Source organism: Ornithorhynchus anatinus, chromosome 8, assembly GCF_004115215.2.
Source record: "Ornithorhynchus anatinus isolate Pmale09 chromosome 8, mOrnAna1.pri.v4, whole genome shotgun sequence".
Classification (NCBI taxonomy): Eukaryota; Metazoa; Chordata; class Mammalia; order Monotremata; family Ornithorhynchidae; genus Ornithorhynchus; species Ornithorhynchus anatinus.
In genome coordinates, this window is record NC_041735.1 from 32835577 (window position 1) to 32843823 (window position 8247).

General features: G+C 52.8%; 1 pseudogene; it reads left to right on the top strand.

Annotated features, from left to right (window-relative positions):
* ORNANAV1R-PS3759 (vomeronasal 1 receptor ornAnaV1R-ps3759 pseudogene) lies at positions 344-812 on the top strand (annotated as a pseudogene).

The following is an 8247-nucleotide window of genomic DNA, read 5'->3' on the forward strand; positions in this document are numbered from 1 at the left end:
TCTCCTCGTTCCTCCTGGGATCCAAACCAAAGCCCACAGACCTGGTCATCATTCACCTAGCTCTGGTCCACACCATGATGCTTCTAACAAGGTGGATCACCAGAACATCAGGTCTATTGGGGCTGAGGGTTGTACAGACCAATGCTGAGTGTAAGCTGTTTGCCTATGTCTACCGCATCACCCGGGGCCTCTCCATGTGTACCACTTCCCTCCTGAGCATGGTCCAGGCCATCACCATCAGTCCTACCACCTCCTACCTGTTCCAGCTCAAAGTTCAGATCTCAAATTTCATCCTCCCAGTCTTAGCTATCTTGTGGATTCCAAACATGCTAATAAGCAGCAACCTTTTGTACCAAGTGGTCGCTTCACCTAATGCAACCATCATTGATAGCAACTGTTACATCATTCCCATAAACACTCTCCTCCAAGGACTGATTCTCACCTTCATGGCTTTCCGTGACATTCTCTCTCTGGGGCTCATGAGCTGCTCTAGTGGCTACATGGTCCTTCTCCTGCATCGACACAGACACCAGGTCCAGCATCTTCACAGTACCAGCCAAAACCCTAAAACATCACCGGAGAGACGAGTCGCCGAGACCATTGTGTTGCTTGTGAGCTGCTTTGTAGTCTTCTACTGCGGAGATTTTGCCCTTTCTCTGTTTCTAGGTACATCCATGAAGAATAATATCACCTTCTTGAATGCTAGCATGTTTGTGGTCAGTGGATATGCCACTGTCAGCCCCTTTGTCTTGCTCACCTGTGACAAAAGAGTCATCAAGTTCCTGGGTGATTTTCTGGGGAATAAGAGCTGAAGGTCTTCTCAGACCTTGCTACTATCTGTAAACGCTCTTTGATATGGAAACTGAGTGATGATCCTGTGTCTCAAGCAAGGAAGACCATGGAAGAGCAATATCACCATTCAACTAAGGACATTTGTAGCTGTAGTCCCTGGAGATAATCAGGGTTTCATTAGTGAGTGGGGGTTTGCAGTACTGATCATTTCTACTCCTCTAGAAACTTTCTCAGACTCCTGGCTACGGTCCCTCCATCTCCTGTTTAGCTTTGCTAGATCTTTATGTAATTTTTGATGGCTGGATCTGTGTACAACATGTTCTGTCTCCTCAGTTGACCTTTATCTGGATAGCAGCCTGGACTAAGGGTGTTGGGATTCAGAGGTCCTGGACTCTAATCACAGCTCCGACACTCACCCGATGTGTGACCTTAGATAATCACTTAGCACTTCTGAACCTCTGTTTCCTCCACTGTAAAATGAAGATTCAATATCACTTTTCCCTCCTACATAGATTGTGAGTTCCCTGTGAGGCAGAGACTGTGCCCAACTTGATTAACTTGTGCCTACCCCAGCACTTAGCACAGTGTTTGACCCAGAGGAAGCACTTAACAAAGACCATATCATTATCATCACCATAATTACATTATTACTATTATTATTATTACAGAAACTACTTGAGACCCATGAAGTCACCAGATTTTAATACTCCATTATTTCTCCTCATCCTTTGTCATCTTCCCCATTTTCCTCCCTTAAAGCAGGATACAGAGACAAAGAGTTTAACAAAGATAAGGATAATAATTATAATGATAACAATAATAGTGATATTTGTTAAGTGCTTACTATATGCCAGGCACTATGGCCACCGACCGCCGACTTTAGCGGCTTATTGGCTGCCTACCGCCGACTCATCCACGCCAAGACCACCCCCCTCTCCCGGGAAGCTGAGCCTTGTCATCGCCCGGAACCTTGGAGCCATTACCACGTGGGCCCGGGATCTCTGCTCCCCTGGGGCTGAATCGACCACCACATGGACTCGGGAGCTCTCCTCCCCGGCGGTGGTTCCTTGGGCTGCCTGCCCCCCGTTTCCAGGCCAGCTCTTTAGCAGCCACCGACCGCCGACTTTAGCGGCTTATTGGCCGCCGACCGCCGACTCATCCTCGCCGAGACCACCCCCCCTCTCCCGGGAAGCTGAGCCTTGTCATCGCCCGGACCCTTGGAGCCATTACCTCGTGGGCTCGGGATCTCTGCTTCCCTGAGGCGCAGCCTCGGCCCGCCCGGCCCCGATTCCCGACAAGCCCCCCTTCGCCTGCCGCTCGCCGACTCATCTGCGCTTCCTCCGCCTTCCCCGGGGAGCCGAGCCTCGGATCGCCCGGACCCGCGCCCGCCTCAGCCTTTCGCAACCTGGACCTCCGCAGCCCCGCTCGGGAACTCCGACACTAAGGATCTTCGCCCCCACAGTCCCCCAGCCACCAGCTTCCAGTCCACCCCCCCGCCCCCCGCTCGGGCCCGGGGACATTGCGCTCCCCTTCTCGATCCTGGGGACATTGTGCTCCCCTTCTCGGCCCCAAGGACATTGTGTCCTCGGGGGACATTGTGTCCCCCTGCTCGGGCCCGGGGACATTGTGCTCCCCAACCGCTCCCCTACTCCGCCCGAGGCGGCCATTTTGGGAAGCCCCCACTCTGCCTGAGGCGGCCATTTTGGGAAGGCCTCACTCCCTCTTCCCTCTTGAGGTGATTCATCTCTCCCGCCCCCGCCCCGGGCGACGACGTCCTTGTTCTCACCGTGTTACCTTAGCTTAGCCGCCGCCTACGGCCGCCACCCACCCCGGACAACCTCAGGGCCCCCCCGCCGCCACAGGGACATTTGGTCATGAGCTCTGGGACTCTCTCGGCCGCTGGCCGCTTGACTTTGAGTCTGATCGGGTAGGGTCAGCTCGTCCCCCGACCCTGGTCATCGCCTGCTTATTAACACTATTGTAGTGTGCCTTACTGTAGCATGTTGCTATATTAGCGATCTCGCTTGTTATTGTTTATTGTCGTCAGACTTTGAATCTGATCAGGTCGCCCCTTAATCGAGTCTACCCCCGACCCTGGTCATCGCCCCTTTTATTAACACGACTATATTGTATCATACTGTGTCATGTTGCTATATTAGCACTACCGTATTGTATCATACTGTATCATGTTGCTATATTACCGATTTCGTTTATTACTGTTTATTGTTGTCAGTGCTGCCACCCACCTCTCTGGCCTCGCCATGTCCCCCCTCCCACCCCTTCCTATCCTCCCCTTCCCCTTCCCCTCTCTTGCTCAGCTCTTTCCCGTTCTCTCCTCTGTCTCCTCCCCCCCTCCCCTCTCCCGCCCTAGAACCCCACTTTACCAGCGCTACCCCTCTTCCCCCTCCCCCTACTCTTCCCCCCACCAAACCCCCTCTTCACCCCCTCCCCCCTTCTCTCCTCCCCACCCATGCCCCATCCCAGTCCTCTTGTCCCACCGCTACCCCTCATCCCCCTCTCCCGGTCCAGGGCCCTGCCACCTCCTTCCCATCCAAACCCTCTCCTCCCCCCTCCCTTCCCCCCCTCCCCCCCTTGCACCCACAGCTACTTTCAAGTGTGGCCTCTGGAACCCCCGCTCTATTACAGGTAAGCTGCCTTTCATCCATGACCTTTTCCTCTCCCGCCCTCTCCTCCTCCTCGCCCTTTCGGAAACGTGGCTCTCTCCCGCAGACACGGTCTCCGCCGCCGCTCTCTCCAGCGGAGGCCTCTCCTTCTCCCACTCCCCCAGACTCACCGGTAAGGGAGGAGGCGTCGGCTTCCTCCTCTCGCCCCGTTGCCGCTTCCGCACTATCCCTCCTCCCCCCTCCCTCTCCTTCCCCTCCTTCGAAGCCCATATCATTCGCCTCTACCACCCCCTCCAGTTACTTGTCGCCGTCATCTACCGCCCTCCCGGTTCCACCTCCGACTTCTTCGACCACCTTGACCCCTTTCTCACCTTCCTTCTCTCCTTCTCTCTGCCCACTCTGATCCTCGGAGACTTCAACATCCATATGGATGTACCCGACGACTCCTCTGCCGCCCGCCTGCTATCCCTCCTCGACTCTGCCTACCTCCTCCTCCACCATACCATGCCCACTCACCGACTCGGTCACACCCTCGATCTCGTCATCTCCTACCGCTGCACCATCTCCTCCCTCACCAACTCTGAAATCCCTCTCTCTGACCATAACCTTCTCACCTGCCTCATCTCTCACACTCCCTCCCCCTGCAAATCTTCGCTACTGCCCCACAGAGACCTCCGCTCTCTCGATCCCATCCGTCTTTCCAATAGCATCTCTCCTCACCTTGCCGCCCTGTCCTCTCTTCCCACTCTCGACGATCAGGTCTCCGCTCTCAACTCCACCCTCTCTACTCATCTCGACTCTCTCGCCCCCCTTTCCCTCCGCCGCTCTCGCTCCACTAACCCACAGCCCTGGATCACCTCCTCCGTCCGCCTCCTACGCTCCTATGCTCGAGCTGCTGAGCGCTGCTGGCGAAAGTCCAAGCACCAGGCCGACCTCACACACTTCAAATTTATCCTTTCCTGCCTTAACTCTGCCCTCTCCTCCGCCAGGCAAAGCTTCTTCTCCTCCCTCATCAACACCCATGCCCGTCACCCCCGCCGACTGTTCCGGACCTTTAACTCTCTCCTTAGGCCCCCTGTTCCTCCCCCTCCCCCATCTCTCACCCCCAATGATCTGGCCACCTATTTCCTCACGAAAATCAACACGATCAGGTCTGAGGTCCCCAAAATCACCCCTCCGCCTCTCCCCTCCCCCCCACCAACCCCCTCCCCTACTTTCCCATCCTTCCCTGCAGTATCCTCAGAGGAGATCTCCTCCCTCCTCGCAAGTGCCACCCCCTCCACCTGCGCCTCGGACCCCATTCCCTCTCACCTTCTTAAAACCATCGCCCCTGCCCTCCTCCCTTCCTTAACTTCTTTTTTTTAACCACTCAATCTCCAAGGGCTCCTTCCCCTCTGCCTTCAAACATGCCCACGTCTCCCCCATCCTAAAAAAACCCGCTCTTGACCCCACTACCCCCTCCAGTTATCGTCCTATCTCCCTACTACCGTTCCTTTCCAAAATCTTAGAACGAGTCATCTACAATCGCTGCTTAGAATTCCTTAATTCCCATTCTCTCCTGGACCCCCTCCAATCTGGCTTCCGTCCCCTCCACTCTACCGAGACTGCTCTCTCTAAGGTCACCCATGACCTCCTTCTTGCCAAAGTCCAATGGCTCCTACTCCATTCTAATCCTCCTTGACCTCTCTGCTGCCTTTGACACTGTCGACCATCCCCTCCTCCTCCACACCTTATCTCACCTTGGCTTGACGGACTTTGTCCTCTCCTGGTTCTCCTCTTATCTCTCTGGCCGGTCATTCTCGGTCTCCTTTGCTGGCGCCTCCTCCCCTTCCCATCCTTTAACTGTTGGAGTTCCTCAAGGGTCAGTTCTTGGCCCTCTTCTGTTCTCCTTTTACACTCACTCCCTTGGTGAACTCATTCGCTCTCACGGCTTTGGCTACCATCTCTACGCAGATGACACGCAGATCTACATCTCCGCCCCTGTCCTCTCCCCCTCCCTTCAGGCTCGCATCTCCTCCTGCCTCCGGGACGTCTCCACCTGGATGTCGGCCCGCCACCTAAAACTCAACATGAGCAAGACTGAGCTCCTCATCTTCCCTCCCAAACCCGGTCCTCTCCCAGACTTCCCTATCACTGTGGATGGCACGACCATCCTTCCCGTCTCTCAGGCCCGCGAGCTCGGTGTAATCCTTGACTCGTCTCTCTCGTTCACCCCACACATCCTATCCGTTACCAAGACCTGCCGGTTTCACCTTTATAATATCGCCAAGATCCGCCCTTTCCTCTCCACCCAAACGGCTACCTTACTGCTACGGGCTCTTGTTATATCCCGGCTAGACTACTGTGTCAGCCTTCTCTCTGACCTCCCTTCCTCCTCTCTCGCCCCGCTCCAGTCTATTCTTCACTCCGCTGCCTGGCTCATCTTCCTGCGGAAACGATCTGGGCATGTCACTCCCCTTCTTAAACAACTCGAGTGGTTGCCTATCAACCTCCGCTGCAAACAAAAACTCCTCACTCTAGGCTTCAAGGCTCTCCATCACCTTGCCCCTTCCTGCCTCTCCTCCCTTCTCTCTTTCTATCGCCCACCCCGCACGCTCCGCTCCTCTGCCGCCCACCTCCTCACCGTCCCTCGGTCTCGCCTATCCCGCCGTCGACCCCTGGGTCACGTCCTCCTGCGGTCCCGGAACGCCCTCCCTCCTCAACTCCGCCAAACTGATTCTCTTTCCCTCTTCAAAACCCTACTTAAAACTCACCTCCTCCAAGAGGCGTGCCCAGACTGAGCTCCTCTTCTCCCTCTACTCCCTCTGCCATCCCCCCTTTACCTCTCCGCAGCTAAACCCTCATTTTCCCCTTTTCCCTCTGCGCTTCCACCTCTCCCTTCCCATCCCCACAGCACTGTACTCGTCCGCTCAACTGTATATATTTTCGTTACCCTATTTATTTTGTTAATGAATTGTACATCGCCTTGATTTTATTTAGTTGCCATTGTTTTTACGAGATGTTCTTCCCCTTGACTCTATTTATTGCCATTGTTCTTGTCTGTCCGTCTCCCCCGATTAGACCGTAAGCCCGTCAAACGGCAGGGACTGTCTCTATCTGTTGCCGACTTGTTCATCCCAAGCGCTTAGTATAGTGCTATGCACATAGTAAGCGCTCAATAAATACTATTGAATGAATGAATGGATGAATACAAGCAAATCGGGTTGGACACAGTCCCTGCCCTGCATGGACTGTGTCTTAATCCCCATTTTACTGAGGCAAAGAAAAGTTAAATAACTTGCCCAAGGCCACACATCACAGTACCCAGATCCTCTGTCTCCCAGACAAGTGCTCTTTCCACTAGGCCAATAGCCCAAACTACAGTGAGCCAGTGTTTACCATATAGATAATATTACAACTGAATATCCACTCCTTTCCTCAATGTATGTCTCTTGGTCTCCCCGCATTAGATGGTAAACTCTTTGAGCACACAGAAAGACTTCTACTTTCTTCATTCTCCTGTGCATTGTTCTGTACAATAAATACTTGAATGAATGATTCCTGAGAATGAATCAGTCATGCCTGCGCCTCCCCATGCATCAGGGGAAGCAGCGTGGTTCAGTGGAAAGAGCCTGGGCTTCAGAGTCAGAGGTCATGGGTTCGACTCCTGGTTCTGCCACTTGTCAGCTGTGTGACTGTGGGCAAGTCACTTAACTTCTCTGTGCCTCAGTTACCTCATCTGTAAAATGGGGATTAACTGTGAACCTCACGTGGGATAACCTGATTACCCTGAATCTACCCCAGTGCTTAGAACAGTGCTGTGCACATAGTAAGCGCTTAGAAATACCAACATTATTATTATTATCAGTGCTTTCACAACAGAAATTTGGCATTTGTTTGGGGGCTGTCCAAAGAATCAGAGTAGACCATTGCCCTCACCAGTTGTTGCTTTATTGTAGAAGCAGTGTGGCTCAGTGGAAAGAGCACGGGCTTGGGAGTCAGAGGTCATGGGTTCTAATCCCAGCTCCACCACTTGTCTGCTGTGTCACTTTGGGCAAGTCATTTCACTTCTCTGGGCCTCAGTTACCTCATCTGTAAAATGGGGATTAAGACTGTGAGCCCCATGTGGGTCAACCTGATCATCTTGTATCCCCCCAGCGCTTAGAACAGTGTTTCACACATAGTAAGTGCTTAACAAATGCCATCATTACTATTTACCTCATCTGTAAAATGGGGATTAAGACTGTGAGTCCCACGTGGGACAACCTGATGACCCTATATCTACCACAGCGCTTAGAACAGTGCTTGGCACATAGTAAGCACTTAACAAATACCAATATTATTATTATTATTTATTGAGTGCTTACTATAAGCAGAATAGTTTACTAAACGCTTGGCAGAGCACAATATAATAATGTAACAGACACACTTCCTGGTCACAATAAGATAGGGACAGGGACTTTGTCTAATTCCCACCTGAATAATAGTAAAAATGGTGGTTTTTAATTTTTTTTTTTAAGAATTTAGCAGGCACTGTTTTTAAGTGCTGGCGTGGATAAAAGCCAATGGTGTTGGACACAGTCCCTGTCCCACGTCAGGCTCACACTACAAATCGCCATTTTCAAATGAAGTAACTGAAGCACAGAGAAGAAAAGTGATTTGCCCGAGGTCACATAGCAGACAAGTGCCTGTGTATTCTTTGAGTGATCTTTGCCACGTGTCTGCCGCTAATTCCCTATTCCCCTTCCTTCTTATATGGTGAACCTCGTTACCCTTCCCCTCCTCAGGCTTGTGTTGTGGATGAGAGTGGTGAGCGCCGCCTGGTCTCTAACCCAGAGCCTCAGGCAGAGAA